This window comes from Chamaea fasciata, unplaced genomic scaffold (genome assembly GCF_029207755.1).
Source record: "Chamaea fasciata isolate MVZ Bird 193981 ecotype frontalis unplaced genomic scaffold, bChaFas1.0.hap1 SCAF_6, whole genome shotgun sequence".
NCBI classification, from domain to species: domain Eukaryota; kingdom Metazoa; phylum Chordata; class Aves; order Passeriformes; family Sylviidae; genus Chamaea; species Chamaea fasciata.
The window spans coordinates 27280929-27295644 of record NW_027094091.1 but is presented as its reverse complement, the minus strand read 5'-3'; the positions used below and the strand labels follow the sequence as shown (position 1 = coordinate 27295644).

The 14716-nt window shown below is 40.6% G+C and overlaps 1 protein-coding gene across 8 annotated transcripts in view; it reads left to right on the top strand.

Annotated features, from left to right (window-relative positions):
• The first annotated feature begins 4805 nt into the window (after positions 1–4805).
• The window catches only part of CLOCK (clock circadian regulator), a 65643-nt gene continuing 55732 nt past the window's right edge, over positions 4806–14716 (top strand). For 7 of the 8 annotated variants that reach the window (XM_066185756.1, XM_066185759.1, XM_066185763.1 and 4 more), the window contains exon 1: positions 4806–5041. The gene's annotated coding sequence lies outside the window, so the exon portion shown is untranslated. Of the gene's footprint in view, positions 5042–5620; positions 5677–14716 lie in introns of those variants that run through there. The other variant, XM_066185762.1, reaches the window with a different exon arrangement.

Below are 14716 nucleotides of genomic sequence, written 5' to 3'. Positions count from 1 at the left end.
AATTTAAAAAAAAATCTAGAAAAATTCAATACAAGAGGTTAATGAAATAGCAATTTTTTGGAAGCAATGGAATCATAGAGCATCTGACCTACTCAATTTGTTAATTCACTTTGTGAGAGTTAATCGTTCACTTTTGTTCAAATATATGTGAGGTTTATTTTGCTATGCACGCTGTATGTTACCTTACTGAGATCTCTGAGTTTCACTAAGAAAGTGTTGTCCAATGTTTGCAGTTTCTTTTCTCAGGGGGAGTGGTCGAACAGGATTGTTCTACCTTTATTTCCCCTTTGACCTGAACAAATCAAAAGCCTATCGGAAAGAGTCTCAGTCATGCAAACTGAGGAAAGCTGGGGGACTTGTTAGTTTATGGATTGCCCTGTAAATTCTCTAATGGTTGCAGAAGTTGTGAAAGGATGCAGCAGAAATGTCAAAGGACTCCTATGATTAGTACTCTGTATGTTAGCAAGTGTATTAGATGTTTTTGAAAAGCACTGAGAATTAGTACAGAATGTTTAATAATTTTTTAGATTCAGACCGGTTTTCTCTTTTCCTTCTTTTTAAGTCTTTTGGGAGGGAGTTTCTTCTCAATTGTCAGGAATCAAGTATTTTTTCCCAGGAGAAAAAAGAAATAGGACAACCAAATGAAATTGTTAGAATTATAGTAATTTAAATTTCAAGATCTGAAAAAAGAAAATAGCAACCTTTCTTGATTTTCATTTCATTTGTATAATGGAGAACCAATCCTGCAATTTACCATTGCATAAATAAGGACCTCAGAGGAAACTTGTAATCCCTCAGGAACAAGGATGACTATTCCCAAAGTGTCTCGTCGCTATTAACCAAACTGGCTCACCTGCCTTTGACCTCCAAGGTCCGCAGGCCACACTAGCTGATTTAACTTCAGTCAGATACAAAAGATTGTAATTGCTCAAAGATTAATGGGTTGGAGGGGAACAAGAAATACCCTGCTGCTTTTGGTATTTTCTGTGTCTGTGTTTTCTTCATTGGTTGGTTAATTTTTGGGGTTTATATAGTGATTGTATTTTAAATAGTAACCATGAAAATAATAAACATGGTAAGACATAGTAAAAATAAAAATATACAAAGGTTTCCCTGATGTTACTTAAGGAATGGAGAAGTATTGAAATGTTAAACTGAAATCTAGTTTAAATAAATGAAAGTAAAATGTATGTTATGGATTCAAAAGTCTCATTTAAACTCCACGATGGACAAAATCAGTTTTAAAAACTTAGGAATAAAACTGAGACACAGTGCTTGAAGTGTCTGGTAGCTTTACTAACATATTTCGTAGACTGTGCCTGTTATGTATTTTTACTTCAACAGCTCTTTAAATCACAATGATCTTGGAAGAAGCTAAATAAAATTTGTCCTTCAATTCTTTTAACAAATTAAAGTAGAAGCAGACTATAGAAAAAGGTACATATATTTTTCAAATGCTTCAATAACTTCAGTTATTTTAGAAATAATTTACACCAGAAATGTCATTATATTTCCTTATTCTTTACTAGTATCCCAATGTGTTTACTGGTAAATGAACACCTCAACCTGCTGACCTGAAAGTTTCCAGAAGGCAAGTTTCTCAAAGCCATTGTAAACTGTTCCATTCAGAATTACCAGGACAGATGTTTTCCTACAATACTTGTATATAAACTGGTGAAATACAAGGCAGGTTCTTCGGAATAGCTAAACATGGGGAAATATATCTGAAAGCAGAAGGTACTAGAAGTATTTCTAAATAATTCACATTACGGAAAATTTTTATGTTGTTTGTAATCATTAGATCAAAAGGCCACTTCTTTAAAAAGGTATTTGATTATTTTTGAAGGGAAAAAAGATCTGAAAAAAGCAAAGAAATTGTATAGAATTTCTGTAATTCTGTGGTAAGAATATTGCCTAAGTATGGGTATTTTGCAATTTCATGGTTAGATATCTTACTGAGATAAAGTTGGGCTGGCTCTAATTTTTGCTGTTGAGATTATCTTGGTCTTCATTAAAAGTCAGCTCCTTTTTCTAATTTTTGCTGCTGAGATTATCTTGGTCTTCATTGAAAGTCAGCTCCTTTTTCTAATTTTTGCTGCTGAGATTATCTTGGTCTTCATTGAAAGTCAGCTCCTTTTTCTCTTGTGAGAATTTATTGCAATATCAGAATAAATTGTTACATGTTATTACAGCAGAAGTTGGACAATATAAAAACCAGTGATGTGATAAAAATGTATTGCTTGAAAAAAATGTAATTAAGATCATGTGTTCTGACATAAGTTTGTCCAAATATGGTTTTCTACTTCTTTGGTAAGCCTATTGGTAGATACCTACTGGCAGATACCACAGCTGGAAGGTTTTATTTTGCAGATTCAAAGAGATAATTAGTAGATGCATTTCAGAGACAATGGCTTATCTGCCACTTCAAACTAGAACGCTAGCTAGTAGTTTTAAATGTAAATAGGTCATCAGGGACTTTAGATACGATTGCACAGTCCCTTCAAGTATCAAAGCTGGCTGCTATACAAGTAGCATTGCTTCCTCTCAGCAGCGAGCCTCCCTCCCACTACTGTGGCTGCTGCAAGGGACACAGGCAGTGTGTGACAGTGGAAGCAGATGCGACAGGAAAAGAGCCAACCCCCCCTTTGGTGACCCTGTATTTGTCCAAGCTAAGTGACCACATGGTTGTAAATTAGAGCCATCAGATGTGACAAAGCAGCAGCAAAATCCAAGGTAATCTCCAGGTTAAACCCGATGTTTCTGGTGCTGAGTCAGTTATACTGTTTGGAAGATTCCAGGAAGTCAGCCAGCCTTGCTTTACAAGGATTATGTGGATTGTGGCAGGCTTTCAAGCCAACATCTACTCATTTTAGTATTCTGGGGTGACGTGAAATTTAGTTTCGAAACCAGTTTCCTCAAACAGATTCTCTTTTGAACAGGCCAGCGTGGATCAGAAAGGAACACACTAAGCAGGTGGTCGTTCTGTGGCTCTGAAGTACATCGTGCAGGATGGCAATGGCATTTCTCTAGGAGACATGGCTGTAGTGAATGAAAGTGCATTGGAAATTTCAGCATTTCCGGCCCAAAGCAGTCCCATCATTCACCAATTCACAAAGGATCTGCTGCTCCTAATTTGGCATTGTTTAAAACTTATGTTGGCTCTCACATAGCCTGTGTGAGGGAATCAGAGCTATGATTACACAGCAAAATCACACTGATGACAAGAGCAGAGCCATAGTATTTCTAGAATAGTTTCATAAAACCACACCATCTCTAAGCTGTCAGGATCCTACAAAATACTGCCAAAAGAGAAGCAGTATTTAAAAAATGACCTCACTTAGGCCACAGCTTTGGCAGAAAATGCAAATGTGTATCGTCTCCACAGCTGTGTTGCCTGTTTTGATCTTGTCAAAGAACAATTTGTTACTGCAACATTGCAGTAAGTAAGTGTTGTGGTCCCATTCACGCATGATGCATTGATGAAGGTGTGAAGAGACAGTGCAGCATCCCTGCTTTTTCTGAAGAATTATCACTGGTTACTAAAGATCTACCAGCAAATTCGACAGAGCCTGATGTTATTTGTAGCCTCCTGGTTTCTTTGCCATATTCTAGTTCTGTAAATTATGCATTTTTGTTGAAAATATTCCCACATTTTCTCCTGGATGTTCCATTCCGGCTGTACCCTATTATCTCTACTAGATTTCATCATAAGAGAGTTATCCTTTGTGTGAGTAATAATATTATTAGTTTTCCTTATGTCACATTTTCCCTCAACTGAAAGCTAGAATTAGAGTATTATGAATCAGTGAGAAGAATAAGTGTTTTTACTAATGTTTTTCAGAATTCTTCCAGTGGAAAAGCTCATGGTTAGCTCTTCGGGAGCATTACTGCTAAAGAAGCTCCTGTCCCTACAGTATCTTTGCATACGATTTTGCATAAGTTGCGATTGTGAATCAAATGGGGAAACTGAACTACTTGAAAAGTAACCCAGAAAGGAAATCCATGGCAATTTGTAGTCAAATTCTTTACTTCGTTCTAGACACAAACACGAATAGATACGTTTAGATACATTGCTATTCAGGTATCAACTGAAAAATAAAATCCTTTTAACTGAGAGAAAAGATTTGGATTACTAACACAATACTACTCCTAAGCGTTTTATTTTACAGAAAATGGTTTGCCGCAACATTCTGCTGCACGCATAACAGGTTTATGTTTAAATAGTCGCCACATATTTATTCAATGGTATTAAAAGCCTCGTACACACGAAAGGGCTGAGGCAAACACGTCTGCTCTCTGCCGCTCTGGGAATTTCACCGGCTAACGCACAGGAAAGAAATCACGGACCTCCGCTGGGACGGGTTCGCTGAAGCCCTAAATACCTCGGGACGTATTTCCCGGACAGGACCCGGGATGTCGCTTGTTCCGCTTTGGGAATGCGCGTGTAACCGTGTTCTGTGCCGGGTTCACCGTGCCGGTGGGGAAGCGTCTCCGTTCAGCGGAGCCCGTTCCGCGGGCTGGGCTGGAGGCTGTGCGCCTGCAGCACGGTGCCCGGTGCCCGGCTCCCGCCTGCTGTGGCTCCGCGCCGCCGCCATTTCCTGCGGGCGCGGGGTGAGGTGAGGCGAGGTGAGCCGAGGTCAGGGAGGCGCGCGCCCACCGCGCCTGCGCAGCACACGCACCCCAACCCCGCTCCTCTGCGCAGGCGCGGCGGGGCGCGCGCGCGGCGCGGGGATCACCTCCCCGGTGTGCCGTTCCTGCGCACGCGCGGCGGCGGCGGCGGCCCCGGGGTGCCGCGGATTGCAGTGCGCGCCGGCGCACGCGCGGTGGCGCGAGGCGCCGCGGCGGCCGGCGGCGGTGGGGGCTCGGCGGCGCAGGCGCGGTGGTGTCGGGGGGACTCCCGGGCCCGGGTGCTGCCGTGCCGCCGCCGGAGGTGCAGGAGGAGGTTCAGTCAGGCTGTGCCGGCGGGCGGCGGGCTCGGGGCTGCGCGCGGGGAGCGACGCTCGCCGGGTCAACGCAGGCGGGCAGCGGCAGCTGGGGCCAGGTGAGCAGCGAGCGCGGCGCGGGGCGGTGCGGGCGGACCCGCCGGGCCCCGCTGTGCGGTGGCGAAGGGAAGGCGGGGGCACGGCGCGGACGGGTGCGGTGGAAGTTTGACAGCGCCGGCGTGTCTCCTGCCGCCAACCGAGGGGCGGGAGTGCAGCGGCTGCCCTTGGGCGGGCACGGCCGCGGCCGGGGGCGGGGGGCGCTCGCGGGGCACCCGCTAGGCCCGGTGACCCACTTTGCTCCTGTCACAACTCCCGGGCGCGTCGGGAGCGCTGCCCGCCTGGCCCCGCGCCCGCGAACCGGGCAGGGCGGGCGCGGGACTCCCCGGCATCTCCCGAGCCGGGCCGGGCCGGGCGGCGCCGGACCGAGCAGAGCTGCGGGCGGCACCTCCCCCGCGGCCCCCTCCGCCGCCGCTCCGTGGGGCGGCTCGTCCCGCGGGCCCCGCCGCCTCACGGCACCGCCGCCCGACGCGCGGGGGAGGTTTCCGCGCGGCCCCGCGGAGCGCGGGCGTTCACGCGGCGGGTGGGCGGCGGTCGGTCCCGCTCGGCCCCGGGCCCTCCCTGCGGCGGGACGGCTCCGCGGGGCCTCGGGCTCCGGGCGGCGGCGGGAGCGTGCCCTGCGCTCGCCCTGCGGCAGGTGGGCTGGAGCTGCGGGGCTGCGTACGCGCTTCGCAGGCTTCCCCCCCCCCCCCCCCCCCGGTCCCTTTTGGTTCCGATAACTTTATTGCGATTACTGCAACGTGTTCACACTCGTAAAACCTGAGGGATTCTCTGTAGCCCCCGGTCCTTTTTCGAGTTACTGCGGCCTTAAACTCAGTGTGGTAAATACTCCGTGCATGCAGGTGTGAAATATGACCAGCGAGGGACTGGAAATCCGTGGAACTTCAATTTTGTGTTTGGGTTAAGGTGGATCAGGATTTTTGGTTGGTTTCACTTTCAAATTCCAGCTGTTTTAGGCCTCGATATGAGTTGGAAATGGTGGTTTTGGGTTTTTTGGGGGGGTTTTCTGTTGTTTTTTTTTTTTTTTTTCTATGAGGAGGAGTGCTTTGAACTAATCAAACATATTTGCAGTGAGATTTTTGTAAGGCAGATGTTTTCATGTGCTAAGTAGGTAAGAGTTAACCTCCCAAGAGCTACAGGGAAAGTCAGGTATGGTTTTGACTGGAATATGAAACTGCATGTAGAGGCTGAGTGGCCGATCATCGGACCTGATCCTCTGAATCCTTAAAGTAGGTATTTTTTTCTTAAATTAATTCCTAAATGACTGGTTGACAAACAGTGCTTTCGGTGGCAGTATTGACTTGACCTGGCCTGCCTCTTCCTTGCTCCAGCTGCACCAGCACAACAGTTCGTGGAACTGTGTCCCGTAACTAGCTTGAGGAAATGATCCAGGTTAAAATTAACTACCTTGGGTTTGTGTTTTTGTTTTTTCTTTTTAATGTGGTTATATTTAACCTGTATAATTTCTCTGGCTAACAGGTGTGTCAGGAGACAAGACGATTGTTTAAGCAAATGCCCTAGTGAAAGAAGGACTTGAGAAATACACCTCGACTGTGGTAGTCCTGGCAAAGTTCAGTATGAACAGTTGCAGTTGTTTCACAATGTTCAGTTTTACAGAAATAATATTGACTTGTTTATAAATATCTGTGGGGTTTGGGCCTGTTATCTGAAATTGGACAGCATTTGTTTGTTGTATTAGAAGAATTCTACTTGAAAGGAATTCTTGTTTTTAATTATTTTTTAATTAAACTATTAGTTTTCATGTGCATCCACTTGAAACACTTCCTCAAACTCGTTACAGACGTTGCTTTCAGATTACCAGACCTAATGTATTTGGTTTAGGTTCTTTTTGTAGAATATGGCAACTTTGTCTGAGAATTTTGTTGGTAAGGCAAGGGTTACTGCTTCTTAGCAAACAATTCAAACAGGGAAAAACCCCCCAAACTTCCGGGTTGATATTTAATAGTTTAAGGTGCCATTCAGCCATGTCTTGTTTTCTATTTCTTCCGCTTCATGTTCTTACGTGGAAAAGTTCAACACATTTAGGCAAAACAAAAGAATGTGAGAGAAGCAGAGGGTTTTCATTACTAATGAAATGCTCTTCTAAGTACCCGAAAACCTCTGCTGTAGGTAACTTTACTCCTTTTGTACTAAACAATTTAAAAACGGAGTGGTAATTACCTTAAATTTAATTTGTAGTGTTGGTTAATTGGCTTCTTAGTATAGAATTTCACAGAAGTCATGAATCTTTGTGTTTGGATTGGTCTTGCAAAAGAAATTGCTGCTTTTAGGAGATTGGAGCTTTTGCTTTTTTTCCTCTCTATTTTGAATTTCTGCAAAAAGTTGAAGACCTAAAATAATAGTAGAGGTATTGCCCCCTGCCTTCTCCACATGTTCTTTATATGAAATGTTTTTATCAACTTGGAAAGTTGTGAATTTTTTATTAAAAACTAATAAACTTGTGTTGAAAATAGTTGAGAATCAAAAATGCAGTTTTCTTCACTAGGTAATTTCCTCATTTGAAAGCAGCTTCTTTTTTATCTATGCTTTCCTTCAGTACATATGTATAATTTGTTGTCAGTGCCTCATGGTTTCAGCTTAGTTTTATAGATGAAGACTACAGATAGCTATTGATAGCTCTCCTCTTACAGTAGAAAATTAGTATCCTAATACAGTTTTTAATACCAAATACAATTCAGAAGAAGTGGAATTACAGCTGAAAGGTGCCTTTCCATCACATTGTAATGAATTAATTTTTCTCGAGGCAAAGACTGGTAGATCTCTGAAGCAATGAAAAGTTCATTTTAGTGTTTCAGCCTTTTGATAAAGTACTAACTTCCCAGCAAACACTGCAAAATGTGTAGGCCAGATGAGAAAGCAGATGTAGAACTGTTTCTGATGATTGGTGATATTAGTAGGTAGTGGCATAGCAAAGACATTAGTGATTGTTCCTGCCATTCTTACTTTCTGTTTATTTACTTTGCCAAGTATTTTTTACCTTTCAGTGTTAATGAACTGGTTCACCACTGAAGAGGTGGCACAAGACCAAGAGGGTCACCAGGCTGTACCTGTTTTACCGTAGCTTTATTTCTAGAGGAAAAAAAAGTGTGAGACTACAGATAGTGGCCAAACCATTCAGCTCTTTCTCTCATCTTAAGCTAATAGTGAATTATTGTTGGTAGCATTGGTATTATTATTTTGGATTCAGCAATCTTTCACAATAAAAAAGACATGTTGGAAGCACACCTTCAGTCCCTTAGCAGAATCTGAAATGAAAGATCTCAGCGTCTCTCTGTAATCTGGTGCAAGCAAATGTGGCTATATCCCTTAGGAAGGTACCTCAGTCACTTCTTGTGGGTGGTCCACCTGGGGAAAGGAATTTACTAGTATAGTTGGTTATTTTGTTAACTTAGTGGGAATCTGTAATAATTTGGAACTCTGACAGACTACACTGTTTATTTGTTGTCGGACTTAAAAGATGTGAAATGCAAAATCATAGAAGAGAGAGAAGACTCAGGGTTAATGCAGCTGCCCTGAAGGATTGAATTCTCTATCCCTACTGTTGCCACAAAATTCCTTTGTCATGTAAAAGCCACTTTAATTTTGGCATACCTCACTCTGAGTGTTTAAATTTATAGTCTTAGTGTTCTCTTACCATACTTTTTTTGTATGTTACAAATTCTTTATTATAGCCACTTTTAGAATATATAATCATATACATAAAACATTTTGGTCCTCTGTGGTTGTCATATATCTAATATTATGTGGTAATAACAAGGCTTCACAGATTCTTTCACCAGTTTAGAGCTGCACACTTTGGACTCTTTCCAGCTGTTACATTTTGTCATTAAAATCAGTGAATAAATTTCCTTACTCTACACTGATGTTCTGAGTGTATTATGAAATCATAATTAGTATAAATGTTTTATTAAATATAGATCCTTAAAAGTTAGTTATATATATGAGATTCAAGACTGATAATGACTTATATTTAGAGTGTGATGCTTTTGAAGCTTAGTAGGTACAATGGACATTCATCATATTCATGATAAAAATGTCGCCAAATTAGGCATAAGTGTGGCTACTTCAATGCTTTGTTCTTAAAACTGTTTTTGATAATCTCAGAGTATGTGAGAAGGCTTCAGTTTTGAAGCTAATGTCATTCTACAGATAATGACAGCCCGGTACCACAAGATAAATGGCTTTAGACTATTATCCTTTTCTTAAAACAGAAGAAAGCACTTCTTGGAATAAGACAGATCCAGTTAAAGTGGATTTTTAAAATAAATATATGTGACGTCATTCTTCTGTAGAGGTCCTGCTAAAGTTCCACTAAAAAGGATATTTGAAGGTACCTCTGAGATGATTTTTGATGTATGTTATTTTGGTATATGGCCAGATCCATGAAATAATATGGAAGAGTCAAAATTGATTTAGATGGATTTTGTGTGTCCAGCCCCAAATAAAATTTGTATTCATGTTAGAGGTTTCTACGTTTTCTCTAGTAAAGTTTTCCAAAGTTGAAGACTGAAGTTTTGTTCTCATTCACATCTTATCACAACTGAGCATCTTGGCATCTAAATGTTTACTATTCATAAATTAGGCAATCTGTAAATTAGGCCTTCACTTGTTCCAAGGCATGTTCAAACCACACCTCAGGCACACCTATGGATTTGGACTTGCACCAAAATCTTGTGGTGACTCTCCCTTTTGTTCAGAAGCACAAAGGAGTGAGGAGAAAGAGGTTTTCTTCATGTCTCCTTTAAAAAAAAGAAACACCCAAAATAAACAACAAACCAACAAAACTCCAAAGCCTAGAACCTCACTTTTCCTTGCAGACAAGATGATTAAAGTATGATTGGGCTAAAGAGATGTACTAGGCCAGTTGTTTCTTGGAGAAAAAGGAGATGATATACATACACCTGTATTCTGGCCTGTGTTCCATCTAAAATTTTGAACGCCATTACGAACTGGTACCCATGGCTTATGTCTCTTGTTTGCTGCCCTTCTGCCTAGAGAGGCATGCATACTACTGGTGCTCCTCTGTCCAGTAAAGCTTTACTTTTTTTATTTTTGCTTCCATATTCTGAAAATTGCCACCGAAATGAGAAGTTAGGAGTTGAGGCATCTTCCCATTGCAGTGCAGAGCCTGCTGAGAGATTATGGTTTGAACCCTGTTTGGCAGACTCGAGATTGGCTTTTCAGTTTCTGTGTTGAGGTTACTGTGCCGTAACCTTGTGCTGCTGGGCAAACTGGGAGCACATCTTTTTTCCCCCCTGCTGGCATGTTAAAAGAATGTATTACTCCTGCTTTGGTGGGAAAACCTTAGCTATGTGTTTGACAAGGACAGGGACCAGGATTGTGAGGACTAACCTTACCTATGTCCTAAGCCTTCAGAAACACGTGAAGGCCGAGTACTGTGTTCACTGGTTACTTACATAGTTTTCATCTATTAACTTTTTCAAAAGTCTTGCTGAATTATGCAAGTGTCCCTGGCTTTGATACTTGAGAATTGTAGATCCTTTTGTATGGAATCTCCTTTTTGTGCCCTGTTTTAGTGAAGGTTGTGCTGCCTATTACAGCCAGAGCAGGCCACAGGATTTACTAACCACATTGCATAGTAGTGGTCTTGCTGTGGGACACTTAGAAAAGGAGAAATACCTGGGAATGGGCTGATCATCCAGCACGCTGTCAGAATTTGAAGTGCTTTACAGTAGGGAGTCAGTAGGGAGTAGTATTGCTAGCGACCTCACCTATGAGGGTTTTTAGCTTGCAGCGCCACAAGTTTGTATCTCCGTTGCTTGCATAATAATGGTCCCAGATCCCATAAGCGTGTCATTAATTGCTAAACTGGTAGATCTCCAGAAAGTTTCAGCACTTTTTTCATTGGGACAAGTATTTGTGAACATAGAAGAGCCAGGCTGGCCTGTAAAAAGTGGCTCTTGTGGGATGTTAATGTGTGAGTTTCCTAATGTACATTAGAAACACTGAGAAAATATGTATTTTTACATCTTAAATTATGATCTTAATGAGAGTAAAAGATACTAAGCTGCTTAATAAAAAAGATACTTCAAAATACATTAATACAGCTAATTTAATATTTCAAATTCTGAGAATCCTGTTGCTGTTATAAATAAAACATAAGTCACCATTTTTATGCTTGAGTAAAGTTTTTAATGAAGTAGTAAATAATAGTTTCTGGCATTTAAGGGCATTTGAAGTGTTTGGTGGTTATTTCATTGCATGTTAAATGCAATGTCAGTGAGTGCCTGTTGAGTTTTAGCTGCACCTTGGCAGAACAATGTTCCAAGAGTTTAGGGTTTGCTGTTGGGAAGATGGTTGTGAATACAGAGAAGGTAGACTCCTGCTAGTGTGCTAAGGTAGAAGGTATGTAATTTTTCAGATTACTCTTGCTAGTGAAATGTTCAATGGTTGGAGATTCACCTGTCATCCAAAAACCTCAAGATACATTAGGAGAGAAAACCTGTCTTGTTTCATGTGGTAACTTTTCCAGACCTTAGTTCCCCAAAGCTTTATTTGAAATCTACGTGTGAAGTTGTAAAAAGATAAAAAATATTTTGCCAAAATCTGCTTATTTTCTTGGCTCAGTAAACAACTAGGAGATTTTCCTCGATTGGAAGCTGTAGGGAGTTGCCTTTTTAAAAGTTTGATTTCCTAAGAAAATGTGATTTATGTTTTTTCCTTTTCTCTCACTCTTTCCGTACGTATTCACTAGTAGCTTTTGAAATCGTTGATCAGTTGTAGCCATGTTTGTAGGAGGGATGGAAATCACAGACTGTAATGTAACCACAGGTTTTGGGAAAATGGGAAGCTGGGTGGAGAGAAATGTGTCACTGCCCTATCTTGAGAGAGAGATAATGCAATGGGAATTTGGTACTGACCTGTTTTTTTTCAGCGTGCACTGGGTCTGTGTTGGATAGGAGAACAAGAGTTGTATGTGTCATCAGGGCTTGAGGAGACAGGATGAATATTGGGCTATTTTGGAAAGGAATGCGGAGCAACAATATCATAGTGTGACATTATAGCAAAATAATAATAAAAATAGTATTTTTCTGTCAGCATAAGAACAAAAGACAGTATTTCCTAAATCAGATTTCCAGTAAACCCACTCCTCTGTCTTGTAACACAGAGTTACTTGTTGAAAGGCAGGAGCTGAATTTATGTCTAGAATGGCATTTCTCAGCTTTTTTACTGTCTGGCCTGTATTTGCCTTACCTATTTATCATAATAAACAGCAGACTGAAATCTACCTCATTATGTTCAACTTGAAGATTTTTATCTCAATAGAGAAATGTAGCGTGTTCTGCTGCTTGGTTTAACAAAACTCAAAAACTTAGTAATGGTAAAAGTGAAGAAAACTTTATTAGCTTGTGCTGCTTTCATTTCATTTCTGAAGGTTTGCTTGTCAAACCTTTAGTAACTGACATAATCTTGACAAATTTTAATTTATTGATTTCAAGTATTAAAACAGTTAATTTTTAAAATATCATAGCAGACTGCAAAATAGTTGTTTTTGACTTGTACTTATTTTAAAGTAGTTTTCATAGTAACAACAAATACTCTAAAGGAAACAGGGTTTTCCTCTACTGTGAGTAGAAAAGCAAGTAGCAGCATGAATCACAGCTTCCAAGAACTGTCAGAATAGGAATGCAGATTCTCTCTCTCTCTCACACACACGCACATACACACACACTTTCCTGTCAGTTTTAATGTAGTAATGTGATTTAATGAAGTTTTCTTGCCATCCACAGCAGCAACATCCATTATGTGTAATCAAGCTACTACTAGCAGTTGTGTGTTTGAGAGCTACAGTTCAGAGCTGGTAGTTCCACTGATAATTCGTTAACATCTCAGCAATTTTACATATAATATGTTTCTCTGGAAGTGTTTTTGTTGTTAAAATGTTCTACTTCATTTTTTAATATAGTCTTTTTTTCCAGCTCAGAAGCTTTAGCTCAACATTTTTTGCTGCCCTAGAGCTTTTCGTGTTTCACAAATAATAAGATAGAGTTTCAGCCTTGAGAAGCTTGTGATCTGAATTTCACTGACATAGAAAATGATGACAATGACCTCAGAAAGGGGGACAAGGATTCAAATTAATAAGCAAGTCATAGTGAGTGAATTAAACAAGTTCTCATTTCTAAGAACATGATAAGATAGATCAGCAACAAGTAATATGAGAATGTAGAAGCAAAAGACAGCATAAAGCAAGTCCAAATAATATACAGATTTGGAGGAAAAGAAGCAAAATATTTTGCAGGATCTGGAAAGCATAATGAAATCAGAACAGCGGTCTGAATCAAGAGGAAGAGTAACGAGACGGTTTTATGAAATGAGGCAGGAAAAAGATCTATACAAATTATGTATAGCGTAATTATTATGTTACAAATTATGTTAATGGATTTAGCTCTTCTGAAGAAAAAAAGATGAGACAGGGAAAGGATTTGAGAATATGCTGTTTTGATCAGTTTGGCAGGGAGTTGAGGACACAGATTCTAGTACTAAGATTTTTTTTTTTAACCCTTTAAGAAATTTACCTGTCACTCGAACTTGCTTTAGAAGTGAGTGGCAAAACAACAGGCAGCTGTGCCTGAAAATTTCTTCTTAGGCATTCCTGTTGCTCTGTTGCTACCTTCTATGACACACAATTTTTCTACAAGCTGGAGGACTTTGTATGAATTTCAGTACAATTCAGGGTGGGACTATAGAAGTTTTTAATATCAATGGTGATTGACGTACTACCGTTTTATCTGACTCAAAAGGATCACAAACCTTTTTCACTAAAATAACTGAGGTTGCTTTTCCAAATTGTTTTAGTTAAGTTTGTACTGTCTTTATATAGACAATTGGATTTATGGTTGATTTAGATTGAGTTACATTAAACTTTATGTTGCCAACATCAGAAATGAAAAATAACGTTGAATAAACTGGCATAGATTTTTTTTTTTAAATGCACCTAAATATCCTGCCCTGTAGAATATAGTTTACCATTTCTTATCTACATACTGGTATTTGATTCAAATCCTTGGTCTCTAACTTCAGAATATTTCATTTGACCACTTAGGAAAATAGATATATAGGTGATATCAGTCTGCATTTCTTATCCCATTAGCCTTGGCAGTAGATCTTCCTCATATATTGGCATTCTTCTTCCCCAGGCTGACAGCTTCTTCTTTCTGTGTTATATGTGTTGGGGGACAGGGTGGTAAAGAACAGGGGTTTAGAAGTTACTTTGGTTTGGTTATTTTATGTCAAAGGAAATCCACCTATCCTTGCGTACAATGGAAGGGAATATATTTATGTATGCCTTAAAGGATATGCTTTGCCACATGGGAGTGCTGAATAGAAAATACCAGCAGTGGGTAACCAAGAGTAGATTTTTCCAGCAGGATTATCATCAGTTAGGTGATATAACAAGTTGGAGCATGTGTGTTTAAAACACAGCATGGTGTGTAGGAATACAGAAGTTATGATCTGTAGCAGGTGGGGAGCTATTTTTTCGTTAAATATGTAGAGTCTCTGTGTATAGAAATCTCTATTTTATGGTTAGCTTTTGCTCAGCACATCTTACTGAAATTGGTTTTTTATTAGTGAGGGGAGTTTGATTCGTGAGGGGAGTCTTGTGCTGTTGCAAGGCATGTTCTGTGAGAATGTCA